A 24,451-nucleotide genomic window follows, 5' to 3' on the forward strand; every position below is an offset into this window, starting at 1 on the left:
TAAAAAAAAAATCTATCCTTAAGAAAGAAACACACACACACACACACACACACACACACACACACACACAGAAAAAAAGAAAGAAAAAAAAGCCAAACCTCATGAATATACCCAACATAGTAATAATAGTGGTTCTCTCTGAGCAGTAGGATTATGGGTAATGCTCCTCACAGCAATACTCTATACTTTCTAAATTTTCTATAATTACTGTCTATTACACTGTTGAATGCAGGGAAAATTATTTTTAAAATGTTAAGCAATGAGCACACTGACATGTTGAGGCTCTTAAGAAAAAAAGGAAAGGACAGACACTAGCCACGGGGGGGAACTCATTTTGCCCAGTCCTGATGGTAAAGGTGGCCCCACCATCCACAGAGCTCAGGGCAGAAACTGAGTCAATGGCTCCCTCTTTCTACCAGAAACTGTGACTTCTGGAAAAGAGTCACCCCTCCCTAAGGGCTGCCAACCCTTCTCACATCTAAACACGCTGACTTGTACCACCAGAGAACGCCTATCCTCTAAAACAAGCGTCCAAGATGGTTTGGATTTGGGCGGAGAGGGAGCTGATTATTCCGCAGGCAGAGTTCATTCTTTTGACCTAATGCTTTGCCATCACCCCTGATGTCAGATCTCTGACTCAAAATCATCCCATAGGTCATCACACAATGTCTTTAAAAGGAAAAATTGAGATGGCACTGAAGGGTATACCCTCACTTTTCATAACTCTATATCATGTCACTAAACGGGACACATGGAAGTCGGGTCATCAGGTCATCAACTGGGAAGGTTTCTAGGTACAATACACGGAGCTTTTAGACCCAAATCAAACAACCTTTTGTTCCATAATTTGGGCAAACCTACTGCTATATTTTCCTCGGCCAGAAGACAGAAGGCTGGAAACAGAAAAGGTGTTTTAACGTGAGAGCTGTTTTCACAGGAGGAAATCCGACCTACCACCAAACGACTCATAAAAAGGGAGTAAAAACGGATTCAGAAAGTGAAATGATTTCAGGTGTTATGTTAACTGAATATCAAAATAATAAACATCCAAAGCAAACAGGCCCGTAGGAGCAGGCCATAAATCAAAAAATACTTGTGGGAATCGGACCTCATTAGATTTGAAAAAAAGGAACACTGTTGCACAAACTGGTTATTAGCACCAGGTTCTCTCTCCTTCCCTCTTTTTATTTATTTTTTTTTTTTCCTCTTCAGAAAAAATTGGGACAAAGCCCACATCTTGTAATACGGAAGTTCTTGCCTGGTTGTACATGTCTCAGCAAGTCGCCATCAGCTGTTACTCGTTATTAGGGATCTGTGTCAACATTAAGGCCAGGAGACTGACTCATGCATCAGAACCGGGAAGAGAAAGGCCTGATCCCTTTTAACTGCCTTCGCGCGTTCAGCATTATGCATTACAGAGGAGATGGCAGTTCACATTCTCTCATTCTCTAGCATGAAACATTTGAGCACAGCTGGAAGCAAATTCTAGGCTGGAACAACATAGCAGCGGGTGGGCTGGTGAGCACAGGGATGGGGGAATACCTGTGCCCAGCATGCCACTGGTGGTAGCTCTGCCTCACAGCAGAACCCTGTGGGAGGCCCAGGGGTAGGAATAAGGGGTCCCTGGACCCTCAGCATTCTTCCCAGGATCAGAGCAACCACCAGTAAACTCTGCTAGGCAAGGAATTCTTAAATCTGTGGACTGAGGGTTCCATGAGTAAGAATTGGGAATGGGGATAGGAGGAACTCTGTTCTCCTGCTTCACTGGGTGGATCCATAGCCAGGAAGGGGGCTATGGCAGGATATTGAAGTCTGCAGCGAAGCAGTTAGTTCTCTTGATTGTTCAAATCACAGCACCCTCTATACTCAGCCCAGGCTCCACTGCTCCCTGTGCTGTGATACAGGTGATTCTGTGAGTACCTTCCCACCCCAAGTTCCCTGGAAGTCCTTCAGATACCAGATATATAAACAGCTGCAGACAGAATTGACACCTCAAGGGCCTAGTGATGGACATATTAAGGCTAATTTAGAGTCACATAACCAGCTCCATGTACCCAGAGACATTCAAGTGAATAAAAGAATCCGGTGTTAATTGGATATCACATTTTGGGATACATGCAAATATCAAATCATTATGATGTACATCTAAAAATAATATAATGTTATGTCAATTATATCTCAATAAAAATATTATTTTAAAAAATCAGTTAGGGTACAACTGCTTCATTTGTTTCTAATATGTTTCAAGAACTCTTAGGAAGCAAAGGCAAGCAAGAATTATTACTAGGAAAGGCCATCAAGGCTTCTAACTGATTGATACTGAAACCACAACATTAGAACAGTGATGTTAATAAACTTTCTCTCTGAGGTCAGCTTAGAACACCAAAATCCCGTTAGAAGATGTTTATACTGGGAGCTTATTACTCTAGTATAGATGACTAGATTAACCACTTCAGTGCCTCTGAAATGCAGATCATTTCTTACATTCTTCAAAGCATTAGGCCTGTTTCTGCTTGCAAAAGTCATGTGTGCTTTCTGAGCTTAAGGAGCTAATATGCCTGGGACTCAAAAGACATCTTTCAAATAACCTTTGTATTGTATAATTTTAACAAAAATCCTGGCAGTCCTCAGGCTGAAATTTCAGAGTAACCACAAATAGATGTTAGAAAACAAAAGATAGTTTCATTCAAGACTGAACCATGATAGAAAAGTAAAATATGCAAATATACTTCCTGTTCAGAGTTACACTGGCCTTCCAACTCAGGGCTGATGCTGAATAATATCCTTTTTCTTCATTGATGCACAAGAAGAAGAGTAATACCAATTGCATAACAGTTACATCCATCTATGTGCATATACCTATATTGGTCCAAACCCACCGGAATCTTGTGTTTGTGCAAAGTCCACAGCTGGATTTTTCTCTCTGGGAAGCAGAGTCTTTGTAGACAAATGTTAGCTGAATGAAAGGAGGAATTACTGAGGAGATGCCATGTGCAGAATTTCCCAGGGAAATGTGTCTGGAGCAAGGGCCACCAGCTGCATCATTGATCCTTGTACTTTATCAAGGGAGTGGCCAGTGCTCTTTCCAGAGGATTGACTAAGACAAACCAAACACATTAGGGTGTTTGTAAGAGAAATTTCATGCATGGGATCAATTGTCACAAAAATATCGGGTCTAGTAATACTTAATGTCGTTTTTAACATTCGTTTAAAATCTTACTTGGCGTTGACTTGTATTGACATAACCTTCAAACACGTGGTATCTACAGAATGTGTGAAGTGCAATTAACAAGTTTTGCTTGAAAAAGTTTGTGTTTGGTTTGGTTTTTGTTGCAAAACTAGGGCTAAGAAGATGGTGGATGAAGAGCATATTCGGCACTGCATGCTTTACGAGTTCCAATTAGGAAGAAAAGCAAGTGAGGCTGCAAAAAACATCTGTAGTGCTCTTGGTCAAGATGCAGTTAGCGCCAGAAAATGCCAGCGTTGGTTTGAGAAATTTCGCGAGGGAAATTTTTCGTTAGATGACAAGAGTGGTCGAGGCCGTGTGTCCAATTTTGATCAAGAAGCTCTTCAAGCTCTTTTGGTGCAAAATCCTCAAATTACCCAACAAGAGCTTGCGACAACTTTAAATTGTTCACAAAAAACAATTTCCAATCAATTGCGTGCACTTGGCAAAGTCCAAAAGTTTGGAAAATGGGTTCCTCATGAGTTGACCGACAACAACCGTAATCCAAAAGTCACAATTTGCAGTTCGCTCCTCTCTCGTCAAAACCGTTTGCCGTTTTTAGAGCAAATTGTTACCGGAGATGAAGAATGGGTGCTGTATGTTAATTTGAAAAGGCGGCCTCAATGGTTGGACAAAAATGAGGCTCCGCAAACCACGCCAAAACCTGACTTGCATGCGAAAAAAGTGATGTTGTGTGTTTGGTGGAATTTTAAAGGAATTCTTCATTATGAACTTTTACCATCTAACCAAACCATTACAAGTGCAGTGTATAGTGCCCAATTGGAAAGGTTAGCCCAAGCTTTAAGAGAAAAAGAACCCGCGCTGATTAATCGGAAGGGCGTACTTCTTCACCACGACAACGCACGACCGCATACTGCAAGAATCACTGCTGAAAAACTGCGCCAGTTGGAATGGGAAGTTCTCCCTCAACCTGCATATTCTCCTGATATTGCCCCTTCCAATTACCATTTGTTCCGTTCTTTGCAAAACTTTCTTCTTGGAAAAAAATTTAATAATGAAGAATGCCTCAAAAATGCATTGACCGAATTTTTTGCATCAAAATCACAAGAATTTTACAACAGAGGGATTAAAATGCTTCCTGAGTGTTGGGCACAAGTAGTAGAAAACAATGGCAACTATATTGTTGATTAAATTTTGTTGTATTGTTTAAATAGATTCGATTTAAAAAAGTATTAGAAAACGACATTAATTATTACTAGACCTAATATTTAAATATAACCTATGAAAAGATGAGAAAAACTGATCAACTGAGATTTAACAGTTTTTCTGATCGTTAGCCTCTTTAATTTGGTAAGTAGGCACGTGAATTGACCAAAGCCCTTATCATTTGTTTTAAAGGCAGTTTATTAACTTCCAGTTCCTGCTCAAGAAGCCAGCATTTCTGAATGAGCAGAAGGGAAAGCAGTCAGACTAAAGTTGCCTAGCACATTTCATGTGAGCCACACAATAGCCCTGGAAAGGAAACTATGAGAAAGTTACATTTTAAATGTGCATGATTATAATCAACCCATTATGTATGCTATCATGGCAGTTCTATATATCTAAATATGGGCTTTTTTGTTGTTGCTGTTCAAACCATGTTACAACAAATCACAAGTCCAGTCTATCTTCTTTTGATTTGGTTTCTCTATTTTTGTCTGCAGCCCTTTACTAATCCTTGAAAGAGGAAATGGGGGCAATGGTCATGACCACCCCTTCGAACTTTCCCCATGTGTGTCAGTATAGGATAGAGAAGTGCTCTTGACTAAAGGGGTTGATGACTTTGAGGGAGAAGGAAAACTGATGTATTCAAAGCATACATTCAAAGGTATGCCCCCAAAGGAAAAATGGCAAAGTCCTACTCCCATCTGTGACTCTTACATCAACACAGCTTCTGAGACAAATATTGTTCCACACTGAACAAATTTCAGGTTATGAAGTTTCAAAAAGTATGTGACAAGGATGGTACCAGCAAGGACCGGGCCTTTTCTGAAAAAATCAGTATGATTTCAGACATTCTAACATCCAACTTTGTGATTACTCTGCCAAAAATATTCCTGTGAGATAGTACTGGGGTTGTAAAGACTGGAGCAATAATCTGTCCCCTATGAAAACCAGAATAGCTTCTACTACAGGACTATGTCACAGCAACTGCCAATTCTTGGTCAACTAGGGGACATACTGTGAGGGAATTAGCAGACCGACACAAGATGAGTGGGTGCAAAGCCCTGAGTGAGCCCTACCCTGTCGCCACATCTCTACAGCACCATGTGCTTCATAACTATTAAATAAAATAAAGATATAAGAAGAGCTAGTTAGGACACCTACTGTTCTCTACTGGTGATTACTTAGGCTGTCCAACCTGGATAAGCAGAGATTCTATTGCAAATGTCAATATAACTACTTCTCTTGAATGATAATAGCATGGATCTTTCTAAATTTTAAATCTTTACAATAACTAAAGGAATGATTTGAGAATGGCCCATGGGGAGAATAGATGGTATCTTGTTTACTAAAGCATGAATGTGTGCAAAAACAGACCGCTAACTAATAAACCAATCATTGGTGGTCCAGTTACCCACAAGTGTTTATGAAAACTGCCTCTGCCCTGGTCCCTGCTCTGGTGATGGCCCTGATTCTATTCCCTTTGGTTGGTCTTCTTGGCTAATCCACATCCAGCCTTGCTCTAAACAAGTTTACTTTTTAACCAAAATGCTACACTAACTACAGAAAATTCCAACTCTTCATCTGCAAATGCTGCCAGTTCTAACAGTGGCGCCTAGGAAGGATCTCCCCCAACACCACTCTCCTGCAAAAAAAAATTAAAAATAATAAATAAATAAATGCAATGTGGCTTGTATAAAAATGTCAATAATTGATAACTTTTTGATTCTTCTTGGTTCTAGGTTTGCCACATTTGGTTGATAATTTTATCCTTATAACCAGACAGCCTTTCACTTCTGTGTAGTTGTATTCTAACCACTTGTCTCCCCTATCCCCCAAGAAACAGTTCAGGTAGAAAAGAGATAAATTACTCACACCTCTTCAGTAGATAGACCTGCTCTTTACTCTAGTATCTACATGATTTTTTTTTTTTACAGAAAATTAAACTATTCATAGCATCCAACCAAAAAAAAATGTGATAAGGGCTAAATTCTGTCTATCTGGGTTGACCTCATTGGTCCATATGAGTGTGACATTGTGCTCTCTCAGATCCATAGGTCTTTCTTTTTCAACTAGGTTAAAATTGTTTTTTCTGCATCTTAAAATTACATTTAAATAGACACATATTTAAATTCATTTTTCTTAGAATTCATTAAATCTTAAATTGAAATTAAAAAAAAAAAAGAAATAAGCAGCACTATTTTCTCCCTTGGATTTTATATTTAGCAAGGGAACCAACTAATCACTATTATTTCTGGGTCATCCAGAGTCAGTCTTAGTAGTATGAGCAGCAGGCAAGTGCACCAGTGGTGTCCAAATGCTATTTCCAGCTTAAATTAACCAGAATCATTTGTTAAAAATTCAAATCACAAATTCAAAATGCAAAAATTTTGGGATATGACCTTAAAAATGTGCATTTGAAGCAAGTACCCTAAATATATTTGAAATCACAGGGGTTATCATCAGAGAGATAAAAGCCCAGAAAGCAATAATCTCCCACCAACTTATATTATGTCATTCTTACACACACACACACACACACACACACACACAGAGAGAGAGAGAGAGAGAGAGAGAGAGAGAGAGAGAGAGAGAGAGAGATAACATCCATGCATTGAACTAAATAAACACCATCATTTATTTACTATTCTAAATCACCTATCCACAAGGTACTAAAACATCAATCATGTCAAATCAAGGGAACTTTTTTTGTGCTTTGCTCTTCAAACAATTGACTTGTTATTTTCTTCTTTGTTTAAATAAATAAATCCAATCATCCTTTAAATAGAACAGTCAAGTCAATTTTACTCTGAGGCTTTCCTTATCTTTCTCCTTCTTGCCTAAAGTGGTAGAACAAACATTTGGGTAAACATTACAAACCATACCATTGCTGTACTTTAGACTGCACTTCCCACTCTAGTTGGATACCCTTATTCAATGAATGATCTATACAATACTACACGGCAGTTTAATACCAGAATCTAAGTTCTATATCTATTTACCTCTGCATCCCCTATAGTGTCCAAAACAATATAGTACACAGCTTTATTCTGTCCTTGTACTCCATGTGTGATCATAGGAATGAATGAATAAGCAAATGGAAAAAGAAAAATGTCACTATAGTTTTGTTTATTTGTAAGCACCCTATTGATTTTTGTAGCACACTCACAGAATATATCATGCATTTTCAGTAAGAAACTAATATTTGTCACCATCTTTTACAATACTGGATAGGTCATAAATTTAAAGAATGCCATAGAGGCTGATTTTTTCTGTTGGTTTATTTACTAAATCAGAAAGTGACTTCAACTTTCAGCACTTATTTTATTTGCCAACAGAAACTCATGGGTTTAGTCAAGTGCCAAGAAAAGCAGTTAATCATCGGAATTATGTGGATTCTGGCAAATCACTTTCTTTTTAAGAAAAGAAAAAAAAAGAGCATTGAGTCTTTATCTCCCTTTAGCAAAACCAACTGATAATAATAGTAAGAATAAAACTCTATTAATTCATCTAATAGCTCTAGGCAGTTAATCAGTCTAAAAAAGTAACATTACCAAGAATATACTGGTTATCTTTATTGCATGTCATTGATATATAATGCAATTGATTTTCACACTTTCTACATTCCGAAATGAAATATAGCTTTTGTCGTGTCACTAGATTGGAATTTTTTGACAATACATTAACATGCCAAAAATAACATTACACACAAGAATAATGTTCAAATAAATTACAGGTAGACTTGTATCCCTAAGGACATTTTCATTTGTGTCTTAAACTAGAAGACCTATCACCCTACTCAGATGTCTGTTTCAGTCCAGTATGTTTCACGCTCTTAGTTCAATTCAATAAATTACTCATTTTGTGCTAGTTACACACCCAGCCCTCAGTTGGGCTGAGCAGTAATTATGCTTACATAAAAGTCTGCATGAATCTGAAGTACATGACTTTTTTCAAAGAACAATTACAGAGACTTCCATGCAAATGATCCTTGAAAGTGGGCACTTTGATGGCTTTACATGATTACTATAACATAGGAACTTTTGGGAACTGGCTTCTTCAAAATATATGCTACCTTATTTCAAATGTGCTTAGTCCTGGGCAATTTGTTATGTTAAGGTAGATTTAATTTTTGGAAGTCAAATAATTAATAGACAAGGTTGTTGATAAAATAAATAAATCATGCCATGAAACATTGTTTTAGTCAAGAACAATGAATGCTTGCATGAGTAACTTTTAATTGCTTTGAATGCAGCATTAAAAAAAAGTATTTGGAGCTTTAGTGTCATTCAGGGAATAAGCATATGGTAGGTCTCCAGCATTCTTGGATTTAGCTGCCAACCTCCATCTGAAGGTGGTCCTACTTTGTTGCCTTCAGGATTCTCAGAGCCTTTAACTGAGACTGAGACTTAATTGTTATTAAAATAAATAAAGGAGTAGTGAATAAATTCATGAATGAATGATGACAGCAGTTTACAAATGTACTCAAAGGCCATGGCATATAGTGATTTATTCCAGTCTCTCTTTCCAGAGAGGGATATTGTTGAAGCTTGTCTTACTAAAGACTCCCTCTAGTTTCTGCTTAAACACTTTCCATGGCATGAAGCATATTGCTTATTTTGGATGGGTTGGCTAACCAGACATGTGCAAACCTCACTGACATAGGTAAGAGAAGGAGATAGGAAATAGCCAGAATCTGGAGGACTAGAGCTAAAGAGACTGACTGACGTAGGGCCAAATCAGAATCCCAAATGTTGTTGGAAATGAAGTCTTGATTTGTGACATCATCTTAGGGATTCCAGCTAGAAGGAAGAGAACAGAGCAGTCCGGGGTCCTAAGAAAGTACTGGACTAGAAGTCACAGAACAAGAATCTGTGGGATTGAGGAAAAGATGCAGTAGCCTAGGGGAAGGGAAGGGCAAGTTCATTCACAGATGAACTTTGGCCGGAGTTACAGCCAAAGGAGCTGGTTCCAGTGGGAACTGGAATGCTGAGCTGGAAAGAGAAACAGAAGTAGTTGTAGTGTCTGGGCCAATAATGTGTGTGGGAAGCTGTAACTTCACGGGTATGTAGATACCAATATTCATCCCTAGCAAGCCAATCCCTACCAGGCAAGTAGCTGATCCTGAGGTTACCAATGAACCATTTCCTTGGTTGGCAGTGGTGGTGGAAAGGAAAAGCCTAGCCCTGCCATGCAAGGACAGTAAAATCAGTCAGTCTGTACTTAGGCCTCTGGATCAATAAGCCAGGGAATATCTGTCATGATGTTCCCAAATGTGACTTCAGGTTCAATCTGTGTGTGAACATATTTCTTTCTCTGCATTTCCCCAATGGTCTACAATGAACAGAATTAGTTTAATGAGCAATGTGTTAATTTATTTAATAGGAAAAAAATTTAAAGAGTAGGACTTTATTTTCTGTACTGCTAAGAGATGAGTGGCAGAAGGCAGAAAGAATATTTTAGGTACAAGGAAACACATCCATGGTTTCACTTTCTGTGGAGACTCTACCCTATTTCCAAATGACAAGGTCTTCCAGATTAGCACCAAGGTGTGCAGAATCCTTTCACTGAGAAATAGGGAGGCAAAAAGAGTGATGAGAGGTGGAAAAGAAAGGATAATGCACTTTACCATATTCTGTCCATGCAACTGGGAAAATAATTTGCAAAATGTTTAATTTGTTTTAAAGAGGGGAAGGTGCACAAATCACCCAGTTAGATAATTACTATTCCATGGTGAATAAATGGTCCTGGGAGATGAATGCTAGTATCGATGATTAGATCACAGAAACAATTGATTACACAGCAGTCAATGCATTTAACCCATAAAGAAGAAGTAGCCAACCCTACAGGGATTTAATCTCCTGCTTTGTGTGCATGTAGGAATGTTAAAGTTCATGCATAGTCCATGAAGTCATTTTCCCTTCCAGTTGGTGAAACCCTGAGGCATTCTGTAAAATTGTAAGACAACAGTGTCTAAGCAATTATAGAGAGCAATCAGCCTCATCACGCTCACTTTAACAATGTCTTTTTGAAAGACAGTGTTTCTCTGGGTATTAAGAGCAGTGGTGCTCCTTCGATATGGAAAGGAAAACCTGACAGTAAATTTAGAGGAAATAATTTTCATTAAGCGACTGAACCATAAAATCCTGTATATTAAAAACTATTCTTTATATTACAGGGTAACTGTCCATAGCTGTCACAAGTGGCCAAAAAATCCTACATTTGGTTTAAGCAAGCATAAAACTTAATTGATTTTTAGAATGAAAATAGAGGTTTTGTTGGCAAAATCCTTAGGTTTTCTCATAGGCAAGTGCAAATGAGTAAATCTAGCTACACTTTGGAGCTCATGTCACTAATGAGCATTGCAAGAAAATTACATGTAATGTCAGTAGAGGTGAGCTGTTCCTCATTGTTTCAGGCTTTGGTAAGAATGTATCTCAAAACTGAGTATCAAAGCCTTTAAAATTGCGTACCTTTCAACTCAATAATCATTTGAAAATAATGAAGGCTATATTTTAAGATTTTGCTGTGAGAATACTCAGGGCAATATTATTAAAAGCATCAAGCTGAAAGCAACCTAAATGTTCAATCACAGAGGGTAGCTAAAAGAAAAAGTGGTATATCCAAGCAACAGAAAACTCTGTGCCATTAAAAATAATGTTATGAAGTTATGTTTCTTGATCTGGAAAGAGTTTATGATCATGCTGCATGATCAATACTGTGTGTGTGTATATACATCAAAGGAAGCCTGGAAGTATGGAAACCAAATTATAAGCATGGCTCTCATTATGTGGTGATATTATAGATGACTTTGCTTATCTTTTTTCTTGTTTACATTACTACTTTTTTTTTTTTTTTACAAACAACATGACTTTCTTGGTGTGTGTTCGTGTGTGTGTGTGTGTGCTATTTTTTCCTTAACTAGATAATTTGATGATTCATAAGTTCCCTTGAACATGGCTTAAAATCATGTTCCCATGCCATGAGGAATACAAGTGACTAGTGATAAGGGGCATTAACTACTCAGCTTTGGCAAACACATTATGTTTCCTACATGCAACATCTGTGTAAAGAAAAGTGGTAATTGTCAAGTGAAAGCAATGACCTTTATTAAGTAGGGTTGTGTGGCAGTCAACAGAAAACCTAATGGTTTAGGATTTTTTTTAAAAAAAAAAAGAATATTTTATATTTAATATAATTGAACAATTCAGAACATAATGTTTTAGGTGCTGAAAAGCACCATTTCCACTGAAGCAATAAGGTAGCAGCACAGTGGAGAAAGGGTAGGATGAATGTGTGGGTCCTAAAGGAATTATATATCCCACCAATTGTAATTGTTGACCTCATATGTTTCCCCTTCTCTCTTTTTACATAAATGAATTGCCTTCTCAATTATTTCGTTGCCATTTTTTTCTGCACACATTTGCAACTAAAGACTCTAACCGAATCAGCTTAAAAACACGTGCACAACATAATAGAATATTAAAGTTAATGCTTTTTAGATTGATTTTCCTCCTAAACCTCCTTGGATTTATTGCACTGCATTATGAAATCAAAAAGTTATCATCTAGAGTTGGGCTGTCCCATCAGGATGCGCTGATGCTGTCTTTTGTAAACTTCGGTCTATGCTTGTAATCTCCTTCTCTGCTCTGATACAGAGTCAAAATATGAATAATTTGCTAGTAATATGCTCTGGGGAGAGATTTTTTCTTCCTAGCAATTCTTCCCTGGAGAAAGTACAGTATAGAGTTGGTAGATGCTGAGGCTGGAGCCAGTTTCTCTAGTTTTAAGCACACTAAATAATCTACATGGCCTGAGGCACCTTTCCATGCCTCAATTTTCCCAACTGTAAAATGGGTATAACAGGACCCTCCTTATAAGGCTGTTTTAGGACTAAAGAAATTAAAGCCAAGAGCACTTAGTTGATGATCACTAGAGATACTTTTATAAAATATTAATAATTTCTTCTAAAAGACATTCCCCATCTCCTTTAACCAGTGTCTATTGGGAAACATGAAATCATTTTTGAAATGCTATGCTGGTCACTTAAACTGAAAGAAAATAAAAAGTAGAGAGGTGAGTAGCTGGGATTGTCTTTTCTAGGCTAAAAGATCCTAGACCTAGATTACCTACTTACAGAAAATATAAAATATTTAAAATAGAGTATCAGATACCTATCTTAGAGTTGCAAGTAATCCTACAGTTTGTCTAGACTAGAACTTTACAATTGAGATTAGCATCAATTCCTGAGGCATTTGGAAAAAGAAGAGAGGTGTTCGCCTGTCATAGGAGCTGGTGGATGCCACAGGAATTTAGGGTCTTGGAACTAGCCTTGCAATGTGCTTATCCACTGTGCACAGGACTGACTCATAGTATTTGGGAAATATTACTAAAGTTAGAATTGTCCTGCCCCAAATGACAAGGATGCTCCTTTTGAGATACCTCACTGCAGGGATGCTGTTAGAGTCCCCAGGGTCATCAGGCAGGGTGAACCCTGGCCTCAGAGATATGGAACTCATCATCTCAAAAGGCATCTCACTCCACTCACGCCTCGTTCAAAATATCAGAGAGTTCTTCCTTATCTTGAGGCAGTATCTTCCCACTGGTCTTTGTTCTGTCCACTATGGCTCACAGAATAATTTGAAATGAAAATCAAAACTTGTCTATTCTCTAAACAAGTGGTCGGCAAACTCATTAGTCAACAGAGCCAAATATCAACAGTACAACAACTGAAATTTCTTTTTAGAGCCAAAATTTTTATTTATTTATTTTTAAATATATTTTATTGATTTTGTACAGAGAGGAAGGGAGAGAGATAGAAAGCTAGAAACATCGATGAGAGAGAGTCATCGATCAGCTGCCTCTTGCACACACCCCCATTGGGGATATGCCCGCAACCAAGGTACATGCCCTTGACTGGAATCGAACCTGGGTCCCTTCAGTCCCCAAGCCGACGCTCTATCCATTGAGCCAAACCAGTCTCGGCTAGAGGCAAATTTTTTAAACTTAAACTTCTTCTAACACCACTTCTTCAAAATAGACTCACCTAGGCCATGGTATTTTGTGGAAGAGCCACACTCAAGGGGCCAAAGAGCCCTATGTGGCTTGAGAGCCGCAGTTTGCCGACCACGGCTCTAAACGAATAGAAAACATTTACAAATTATTATGTCAAAGTTGCCCCAGATATTTCTACAAACATGGACCTATCATTCCATGTTCTCTCTTTCTCTCTCATTAAAAAAAAAAAAAAGAGAAAAAGAGAGCAAAGCACTGCAGTTCTAAAGCCTGTATCCACATTCCCTCTGCAATGGAATGCAACTTTCCCTAATGGACAATTAAATGTTTTCTCAACTGGATTCTCATTAACAGCCAGTCTCATGCTTAAGGGATAGCTCAACCATGCCTATGCACTAACTCCAGGTCTAATGATCCCATTACCTTTAACTTGTATGATTAAATTAAGATCCACACGGGTGATGAGAAATCTCAATAATGTAATGATTCATGACAGCAATGTGGCATCTTTGCTTTTTACCCTAAAGTCAGCAGAGGCTAGGAATGGCCCAAATCAAGTCAAAGCAAAGGTATAGTATTCTGGGCTGAAAAGCCATTTGTGTGACTTGGAAAGCAAGTGAACAAGGTTTCCTTTCTATGGTTGTTGCATTTTTTACTAAAGTCTAGCAAACATACAGAAAAATGCCCAAATCAAAAGTGCACAGTCCAGAGCCAGTTTTAATGATGAAATTTTTCAAACTTACAGAGAAAAGCTAGTTCACAGGCACATGGACTTTCTACAATGTTAATAAAAAATGGAAAACTATAATAATATAATAGTCAATTAAAACTTGATAAAAATAGGAGTGGAGAGAGAAAGGGATAGAGTGAAAAAGAGAATATGTAAATTAATATTATTTGGATATTTATAAAAATTTCAAAATAAAATAATAAAAACTGTATTTTACTGAGCACTTAATAAGTTCAATTCATAGGTGGAATTTACATATATTATCATATTTAATCCTAACTATACCTGTGGAGTAGGTATCATATTCCCATTACAGAGTAGAAAACCAAAGTACTAAAGTTAAGTAACTAGCCCAATCACACTGTTAGTGAAAAAACGGAGATTAAAATTCAGTTATATTCCAAAGCTCTGGCTTCAATTAACAAATGGAACTCAATAATCTACTTATCAAAATTCACTGCCATCTTATAAGTTACTCTCCACTCCCACAACTGCAAACAGAATTTAGGATTAATTATCAGAAAAATCTATTAATATATTAAATTGTGTAATGACAACAAGTCAAAAAGGTCACAAAGTAAAATAAATATTTGTAATTTAACTAAATTCAAAATTTATTCTATCTGAAATATGTTTAAAATTTGGTAATATCTCATAGCACACTTAAATTATGTCCACTGAAATTGTACATAAAATAAAGATGCTCACAATCTACACTATTATTTATTGCTAGTCTGAAAATTCTGACAAATGTTCTAAGATAAAAATCAGAAATAAGAGGTCTAATTTTTAGAAGTCGAGAAACAATAATTGCGTGCAGTCAAACATATTAGTTCTCTAGAAAACCCTGGAGAATTAACTGAAAACCTATTAGTATTCACAAGACAGTTCAATAAAGGTATTGGATGCAAGATAAACATACAAAAATCAATAGCTTTCCTGTAGATCAGTGATAACTAGCTAGAAGGTATAATGGAAAATATTGAAAAACTCACTAGGTTTGTGTTTTTCAATCATATCTTTAGAAGTCAACAATTCACTTTTTGGAAAAGGGGTTCTTTTTACTATATTTTTAAAAGATGCAATAATAGTTGTGATCTTTATAAGGACAGACATCACTATTCTTCAATAAATTACTTTATGTTCCTCTAGGAGAAAAAAGAAAAGATCTAATGATGAACTTTCAAAAAGAGTTTCAATATAATTGCTAAAATCACAGAGCAGAGATCTGGCTATTATCAAAATTTAAAAATTATTAAAATAGTTATAGCTACAACATTTTGTGAATGAGAATCCAGGAATCTTTCATGAAGATTAGAATAAATTATGTAGTTGGGCTTGTTTTAACTGGGTACAGTCACTATTTTGCCCTGTGGAATCTAGCTTCCTAAAAGTAAGACCATTTAAGACCCTCAAGTTGTGTTTCAGAACCTTTTTTAAAACGTTTTTCTTTCATTTATGTACATAATATTCTTTTATCTATCAACATGAGGTTCTTTCTTTAAAAATCAACGGACTTTTATTTTGTTTTAATGTAGTCCTTCAATATTGCTAATTTTAGATTCTAGAATACAAAAAAGCAAAACAAAACAAAAACAAAAAAAACAACAACAAAAACACAGAGAGGTAGTTCCTAAAGAATATGCTATAAATGGAAACCTGAATGCTCAAATATTACTTTCACCTGCACTTCTTTGCTGACACCTCAGTTAGAGACACGGAGTAATGAAATCTCAATTTTCCCTATTAGTTAATTAGCACCTTCACAACTTAAGTACTGGAAGCATTATACTGTTAATTACCTGCAAGTCCTCTCTCAAAAACCAAGTTGCTTATTTTTTTTTTCTTATGCATAGGCCTATATAACACTTAAAAAAAAATCTATAAAGCATTCTTCTCTATGCACAGGCTAAATGTTACAAAATGGAGTGCTCTAACAGCTAAAGGTGAGTTCAGTCAACTCGCGCCCTCGTATTGATCTCTTATTTCTCCCAACACTTTTCTTCTAATCCTCTCCATAATTATATGAACTGCTTGAGCTTTCTTGAAGCTGTCAATTCCTCTTGCATCCATTTTCAAATGGCCGGTGGAGAAGCTGCCTGGGCACTAGATCAAACTGTCAATGTTCCCCACTTGGCAATTGACAACCCTCTTGAAGTCTCCTGGCACATCTGTCAAGGGCCTCCTAGGGTTCTTCAAAACTCTTCCCACTTGGAAGAGAGCAAGAAGGGTGGAGGAGCCAGAATGGTATTGATCTGTCCTTTTAACATGGTAATTTGCCGGGGGCTGCTTCAGTCATTGCCAAGCTGGACACTTGAAAAGGGAACTGTTTTTTCAAAGTGGGGATGTCTTTTGCAAACACTTAAAAACTGAAAACAAATGAATCTAAGCATCAAGTTCAGTGACAATGTGAAGGAGGTTGGCCAAATAGAAATGGGAGAGCTAATATGTAGAAAAGCGGCTTAAAATTGATTGATGATAACAAGATGTCAGGGAGTTTGAAATATATTTTAAACTTTTAAAGGCTGCATGTGCATCATAACCAATTAGAAAGGAGCCTACTGAGTGACATTAATCTTAGGAGAGAAAAATTAAGACTGATATAATTAACTAATGTAAAGCATTAATAATAACATTGATATTGATGAATGCTTGGACATCTCCATAAATGATGAAAATGGAAAATAAAATTGATTGCTCGTTTAATTATACCTCTAACTGGCAACACACCATGAAGGCTAGACGAGAAAAAAAGGGGAGGGAGTGTAATAGCACCATTATTTAAACTATTTTTGTCTACCCTTTTGTTATCTGTTTATTTCCCCAATGAATTACATACAGTACAGGTACAACTACAAGACATAATTAACTAGATAAAAATTGTAAAGTATTACAATCTTAAGTTGGTAGGATCAATTCATCAAAAGCAATGATTTGTTCATAATTTTCAGGCCATGTGTTTCTGGGGATATATTGTGAGTTGTGAATGAAAAAGCCCCATAAAGGAAAGGCAGTACTCATAATGAAGGATCTATGGTGGGAAGTAAGAGCTGGGAAAATTGGCGTCTTAAATCAGGGAAGTTCTTAAGGACAAAGGCTCTGGAGAAAAGCATTCCTGTCTGAGCTGTGACTTAACTGATCCTGAGGTTGGCCCATATTTACCTGCCATGGTATTATGGGAGGAAATCAGTATTCTGTTAACCTCTGACCCCTGGGATCTGAAGCAGACAAAGGACCAATCTGGAGCCCTGGGAGAAGACAGCCAAATGTCAAACAGCAGGGAGGCAATTGTTAGGGAAACATTTGGCTTGAGCACAGCCAGCCTCATTGGGGCAAACTGCTATTCACAGAAACAAGCCATGAAGAGATAACAGTATAAAATATGGACAAAATGGCACCTTTTTTTTTTTTTTTTTTTTTTTGCCTTGCTCCTAAATTATTAGCTTTATGGGACTTCATGCTGAACAGTATGAAAAAAAATCCAATTTGCTTTGAAGCGCATTAGTCTGTCTCACATCCTAATTATTGTTTACATTGCCATTTGCCTTCTATTAAGAATTGAATAATTACCCAGCACTTCATAGTTTAAAAATACAAGCAAATAGGATTATCTGGGTAATTAAGAAACTGTACCAGAGCTTTTACTGCTGAGGAAAATATCTGCACACATAGGGGAAATGATAATTATCAATCAACTTACTTCAAATGGTATTTTAAGGATTTTGGGCAATTTGAGATCTGTAACTTATTAAGAAGAGGTTAGTAGGATCACCTTTAAGAAGTGTGGGTCTGTTTAAATCCATCCTCAGAAACAAGAGCCAGATAAGCAGCTGAATTTTCTCATCCACTAATGACACCAGAGAATGTACCAAGTACAGAGCCTTCTGCTGTTCTTTAATCCTAATAATCCATCCCAAATGGACTTTGAACAGCATCATCAAACTTTGTCAGACCATGTGGAGCTAAACAAAAGCTCTTCCACATTTAGATGTTGTCTTTCCTGACCCTGCCTCCACTTAATTACACTCGAAGTCTGGCTATGCCCATTTTCTGCCCTGTGAAATTAGCTTGAACTCAAAACTAATTGAACTTCAAAAACATTTCATGCAAAGTCCTCTTCTTGTAGTTTATAGAGTGCATATGATCACGATCTTCTGTTTTCAAGCAGAGAGGGATGCTTGTTGGGTAAGCTATGCAGAGTGCTTGCATTTCTACTTTAGGGGAATAAAGCAAAGGTTAAAGGAAATTTGGAAACCCTGGGTGGGAGGGGAAGACGGGAATTCAATTTGAAGTGAATGCACATATGGAATAAGGAACAGAATTACAGTAACATACCCTATAAAGACATTTGTCTGGTCTATAAGTGAAAATAAAAGATTTCAGTGGTGATTTTAGTTATGAAGAATGATGTGTTCATCCATAGATGTAGAAACCAATGGTGAAAATACCAATGAAGGTTTGTAGATTCTACACTTTCAATATATATTTGTTTAAGGAATGTGTGGGGGGAAAGGAGGCACCACCTACCAAACTTGACAAGCTAAGGGGGTAACCACATAGGTCTGAACAGAAAAATTCCTAATTAAAAACAGGTTATGCCGAAACAGGTTTGGCTCAGTAGATAGAGCGTCGGACTGAGGACTGAAGGGTCCCGGGTTCGATTCTGGTCAAGGGCATGTACCTTGGTTGTGGGCACATCCCCAGTAGGGGGTGTGCAAGAGGCAGCTGATCGATGACTCTCTCATCGATGTTTCTGGCTCTCTGTTTCTCTCCCTTCCTCTCTGTAAAAAAATCAATAAAATATATTTAAAAAAATAAATAAATAAAAATAAAAAATAAAAGCAGGTCATATCAGGTAATTATATTCTAGGCCAGTAGCTTCCTTAACAAAGACTAATCTTTAATTTACCTTAAGTGGGCCTATCTATTGCCTTTTTTTGCATCTAAGATAACATACTTTTGAAACCTCCTTTTTCAGATCCCTGAGGACACATCCATAGTACCAGAGTACCAGACCACAGAACTGCTCATTGTTATCTTGTTCCGAATATACTTTCTGTATGTGCTGTAAATGTTGATGATTAACTATCCTGTACCTACCAATGTAAGAGAACTATGTTTCTTTATTTTGCCTTTTAATTTAATCCCAGAGATTCCCCCACTTTGCTTTCTCCTATTCCCTTAATCTATCACCAATGACTTTTATGTAACCCTCCTAAAATTGCCTCCTTTGATTCTAATGTATAAAATAAGCTGCAGAACTGCCATTCTCCAGAGCATTTCTCTCATTGTGTTGAGATTTTGCTTCCCGGCAATTGTCATCAATTTGGCTCAAATAAACTCCTAAAAATTCTCTACAGGTTTGGACGTTTCTTATAACAAGAAATGGACTCAAGCCCGCTAGTAACCTAAAGCCTATTTTCGGAACTTCCTGAGATCTGTCAATTCTTTTGCAAAGAATTTGATCTTTTTACTTTACAATGTTTTTTAAGTCCTTTGTTGGGACACTTCTAAACATTCCTAGCATAATCTGAATAGTGTCATCTCCTCCCTCCCACCTCAGAAAGAACATCAAGATTCCAGCTGAAGCTGTCACTAACCAGGCAAGCCAAGGGATTCACCAACTGCTAGGTTTCTTTCCAAAGGTCAAAATAAAATGAGCAGCGGGGGTCTGGTTGTTTTGCATGGGGCAAGGGGCTGAGGAGTGACAGCCAGCCACATCAGGGCTGTAGAGGGTGGGTAGGGTTTACACAAAGAGCCCTGTGCAAATAGTCCACTCTCTACACTCTCTCCCCGCTCTCCTCCCCCCCCCCCCCCAATCTCTGGAAGCATTCAAATCAAAACCGAATTAATTTGCATGGCATCTAAATCATTGGGTTCTGCATAAACAAAAGGAGATTTTGGCTGGAGTTTCCAAAGGAAGCTCTCAGCACCATTGTGAAAGGGAGAAATGGGTGTGCTGTTTTGCATGAGGGCGAATACAGAATATGCAAATGAGGAATCTGCTGCCTGGAAAAGCAACCCTAGGCAGACAGCTGAGGACCAGCATTCACCCAGAAAACGCTTGGTGTCTCCAAAGCGAGTTGTAAGGGGTACCAACACGATTGTTCTCAGGAAGCCAAAATAGACCTGAATATTTATAAAATGTCCATTTAGTCATGGGACTATTAATTACCCTCCAGATCATGGGACCCAGTGACCTCACCTGCTCTCCTCCCCAAAACAGCTCTGAGGTACCAGCTGCAAGGGGACATGAGAAAGGTTTTATGCTCTAAGTGTAAAAGATACAGTCTCTCAGGGTCCTGGAGACAGCTGGGGCCTTCTTTAATCATTCCTTCTCACAAGCACAAAAAACTAGAGAACTCAGCCATGTTATTGGACACAGACAAACAGTTTTTAAAAAGCCAAGAGCTATAAATTGCTGTCTAATTTTATAGAAACATCAAAAAGGTTGAATAAATAAAATAGCACTTTTCGAAGCTACCTAAATCTCTCAGATTTGAAAACAGTTTTCAGAGCTTTCTTATTTCATTTCAATTTTTAATGCGTCTGCAGAAAGACTGTAGTGCACTTTATTACCTGCCAGAGAAACTAACAGGCTTGATGGGCCACTGCTGTGGTTCTCAAATTTTTGGATCTTGAAACCCCTTTGCACTTTTAAATACGTTGAGGAGGCCAAAGAGCTTTTGTTTAAATCCAGTTAAAGTTGTAGTATGTAGTATTGTAAGTTGAAATTGAAAATATCTGTAAATAATTATTTATTAATTAATATAAAAATACTGATAATAAACCCATTGTATGAGAACACAAATAACACTTTAATGAAAAAATAATTGTATTTCCCAGAACAAAAGAAATTAGTGACAAGAATGGTATTTTCTTTCTTCCTTTCTTTATAAATCTCTTTATTCCCTGGCTTACTACCCTGTTTCCCCGAAAATAAGACAGTGTCTTATATTAATTTTTTCTCCCAAAGTTGCACTAGGTCTTATTTTCGGGGAAACACGGTAGTAGACAGCTAGAGTCTTATATTTGTTTCTGTATTCAATTTGATATCACACATTGGGTAGGCCTCTGGAAAACCAGCTCATGAGAGAAGGAAAGCGAAAGGGCAGATAACATCTTATTATTGTTAAGAAAGCTTTCACCTTGCAAACCCCATGAAAGGGTCTTGGGGAAGCCAGCTGGAACACACTTTGAGAACCATTGCACTACTGCCAATTACTTGGGGAAGAGAGAATCAGTATAGACAAGATTAGCCATTTTATACCATCTCCTATCCTTGCTTACTAGTATATGTCACTACTGCTCCTCCAAAACTCAAAACTCCTCTATTCTGCACCTAAATAAATTGCTTTTCTTGTTGAACAGACACTAATCAAATAGTCCATATTGTCACCACATTTCTATATAACAATAAAACTGACAATAATTATTTCTATGTACTAAGCACTTAATGATTCTAAGCACTGGGCTAACCCTTCACTGTATGCATACATGTTTATGTGTGTGTGTCATACATAATCACATACTATTACCATCAATTTGCTAATGTGAACTTGAGATCAGGGGACTTGTAAATATCCACGACCATACATCTGGCTAAGTAGCACAACCAGAAACTAAACTCAAGTCTCAAACAAAAAGGCAGGGCATAGCCATTTGGTACTAAAATAACTAGACGTTCACACATATGTTGCAGAGATTTCTGAAGGTTCGTTCTGGCATAGAGAGGATTCATAAACATGATGTACTAGTAAACACTTAAGACCCAAATGAAGTAGGAATGACAAACAAGGACCTCTTGAATACATTAGTCACATGCAAAGATTCTGATATATCATGTTGACTCCATGAAACATTACTCCACGAAATAAATGTTTAATATGAAACAGGCCACAATTCCTTATGCATTTATTTATTCATTCATTCGATGAACATTTCATGAGCCCCAGTATGTTCCATAATAGTCGCTGGTGAACTGCACTCCTCAACTTACATTCTCAGGATACAAAAGTTTTACTGACTTCACTTTCCCAGGAGAAAGCCAGAAAAATAACAAAGCAAGCTTAACCATTCATCATTTTAACGCAAATATAAAGATATGATTTTCAAATTAAAGTGTTTGTGTAAAAATATTACCAGGAAAAATTAAGACAACCTAAACATCTACAAATAAGTGAAAAATTAAAGTATGATATTGTTTCCATAGAATTTTAATCATCAATTATGAAGAATGAAGGAAAGTTATATTCTCTAATATGATAGTCAAGCATCCTAAAAACAAGACAACTAATAATAATTCCACTTGTCATTTAAAAAAAAATAAATGTATAAAGATATATTTGGGTTCCTTGTCAAATTGTAAAAAGTGGTAACTCATAAAAAGTTTGAGTAAGCCATAGCTGGCTTGGCTCAGTGGATAGAGCATTGACCTTCAGACCAAAAGTCTCGGGTTTGATTCTGGTCAAGGGTATGTACCTTGGTCGCAGGTTCCTCCCTGGCCCCCAACTCTGGTCAGGGTGCATGCAGGAGGCAAACCAATCTATGTGTCTCTCTCACATTGATATTCCTCTCAGTCTTTCCCTCTCTTCCACTCTCTCTAAAAAATCAATGGGAAAATATCCTCAGGTGAGGATTAACAAAAAGAAGAACTTAAAAAAGTTTGAGTAAGAGTTAAGTATGCAGTTCTTTGGTAATGTTAAAGTTATCAACTTAAAACACACACACACACACACACACACACACACACACACACCTTTAAGTAGCAAAGTTCAATGATGTGAAAGTCAAACATATCACAACTGCCTCTTGTTTTGCACGGTGGCAGCTGGAATGCCATTTAATCAGTCTTTTTCCTAAAGCATCATGTGTTAAAAAAAAAAAAAGAATTCTGTCTTAATTCGTTTTTTTTGAAAGGTATAGGGAAGCTCAGTTGGACTAAAATAAATCATCAAATCCTAAATAGCATAGTCAAAAATCCCTAACTGAGATAATGCCTATGTGATGCTTTGGTGAAACTGAAATAGAGACCATTGCCTCATTCACACTAAAAAAGAAGCCTGATCACATGAAGATAGAGAAATAAAAAAGCACAACAGAAAGACAATAATTAAACTCCATTCTTCTCGTATATAAAGAATTGCATCTTTCAATGATCAGAGCCACAGCCATGCTTCAAAGCCAGGATAAAGGCAGCCATGTGATTCAAGCAATTGATTCTTAAAGACACGATTCAAAGGAAAAAGAAAACAGTGTCTCTTCTGAATTATATTTTAAATGCTTCCTTTTCAGTACTTCTTTCTCCTAAGGCTCTTAGGAAAACAAAGTCATCACGATTTTTTTTTTTTTTTTTGTAACCACAGTGCTCTCTTTTCAGAGGACAAATGTGAAATATTCCTATTTCACAACCATCAAAGCATTTGTCCTGTTCTTTCTCAAAAGAGCTTTTAACAAGATACCTTTTGCTGATATGAAGGCATCACATATATGAAATGACATATAATATAGGTCCTAGAGATATATAACCCCAAACGACTTATGCAAAATTGTGTATTTCAGCAAGGCTTCATTTCTACCTGGCTGCATTTTGTCACAGTTGTGACCACTTCCTTGTCCTTAAGAGTGACTCTAAGAACATTTTCTTACTAGTTTTATTTTTCTGTGTGTTCTCTGAAAATATTGCTTATTAATATTTCATAGAATAAATCTGTGACTTTCATTTTTCAGCTTTTCAATTAAGCAAAAAAATAAGTTCATAAAGAATCCTTTCCTGTCTGCCTTCTGCTTAGTATTTCGGAGGGAAGGAAAACAGCCCTGTGAAACATCTGGCAGATTTTCTCGCCCAGGGGAATGGCTTGTGTGCGTAGGGGAGGGGGGAGGTGGTGTCTGAGGTGATTTCATTTCTTTTTCTGACCACGTGAGGTGGATGGGTGCCTAGACTGACTCGAATATTTTCTCATCCTCTGCACCCAATCGCTAGGCAAGTTCAAAACACTGCGCGCATCTCCCGAAGAGGCCAGAGGAGTGACTAACACTCTTTGTTGTCCTGCCCAGGCAGAGCCAAATCATTTCAGAAAATGCTATTCAAGAGCACAATGAACTTGCGGCCGCTTCAGAGGGCAAGCCCACCATCACCCTGCCACTGGACACGTTTGAGGCAGTTCTTCACGTCTCCATTAGCATGTACCGCTTGGAAGTGAGAACTCTAAGAGGAAGTGTAGGTCTGTCCCCATCCCTTGAGGACTCCAGCGGCAGATGACCAGGGTTAGATTTAAACAACAGCACACTCCAGGCCCCCAGCCGCCCGGCCCATT

General features: G+C 37.4%; 1 protein-coding gene and 1 long non-coding RNA gene across 2 annotated transcripts in view; both read right to left on the minus strand.

Moving 5' to 3' along the window:
* Positions 1–24,451, minus strand: part of EPHA4 (EPH receptor A4) — a 135,038-nt gene that overhangs the window by 98,747 nt on the left and 11,840 nt on the right.
* LOC123651678 lies at positions 20,935–22,656 on the minus strand. The gene is made up of 2 exons (XR_006740557.1): positions 21,140–22,656; positions 20,935–21,055 (listed from the first exon to the last, which is right to left on the minus strand). It is a non-coding gene; the product is annotated as an uncharacterized LOC123651678 (long non-coding RNA).

This window comes from Pipistrellus kuhlii, unplaced genomic scaffold (assembly GCF_014108245.1).
Source record: "Pipistrellus kuhlii isolate mPipKuh1 unplaced genomic scaffold, mPipKuh1.p scaffold_m20_p_7, whole genome shotgun sequence".
Classification (NCBI taxonomy): Eukaryota; Metazoa; Chordata; class Mammalia; order Chiroptera; family Vespertilionidae; genus Pipistrellus; species Pipistrellus kuhlii.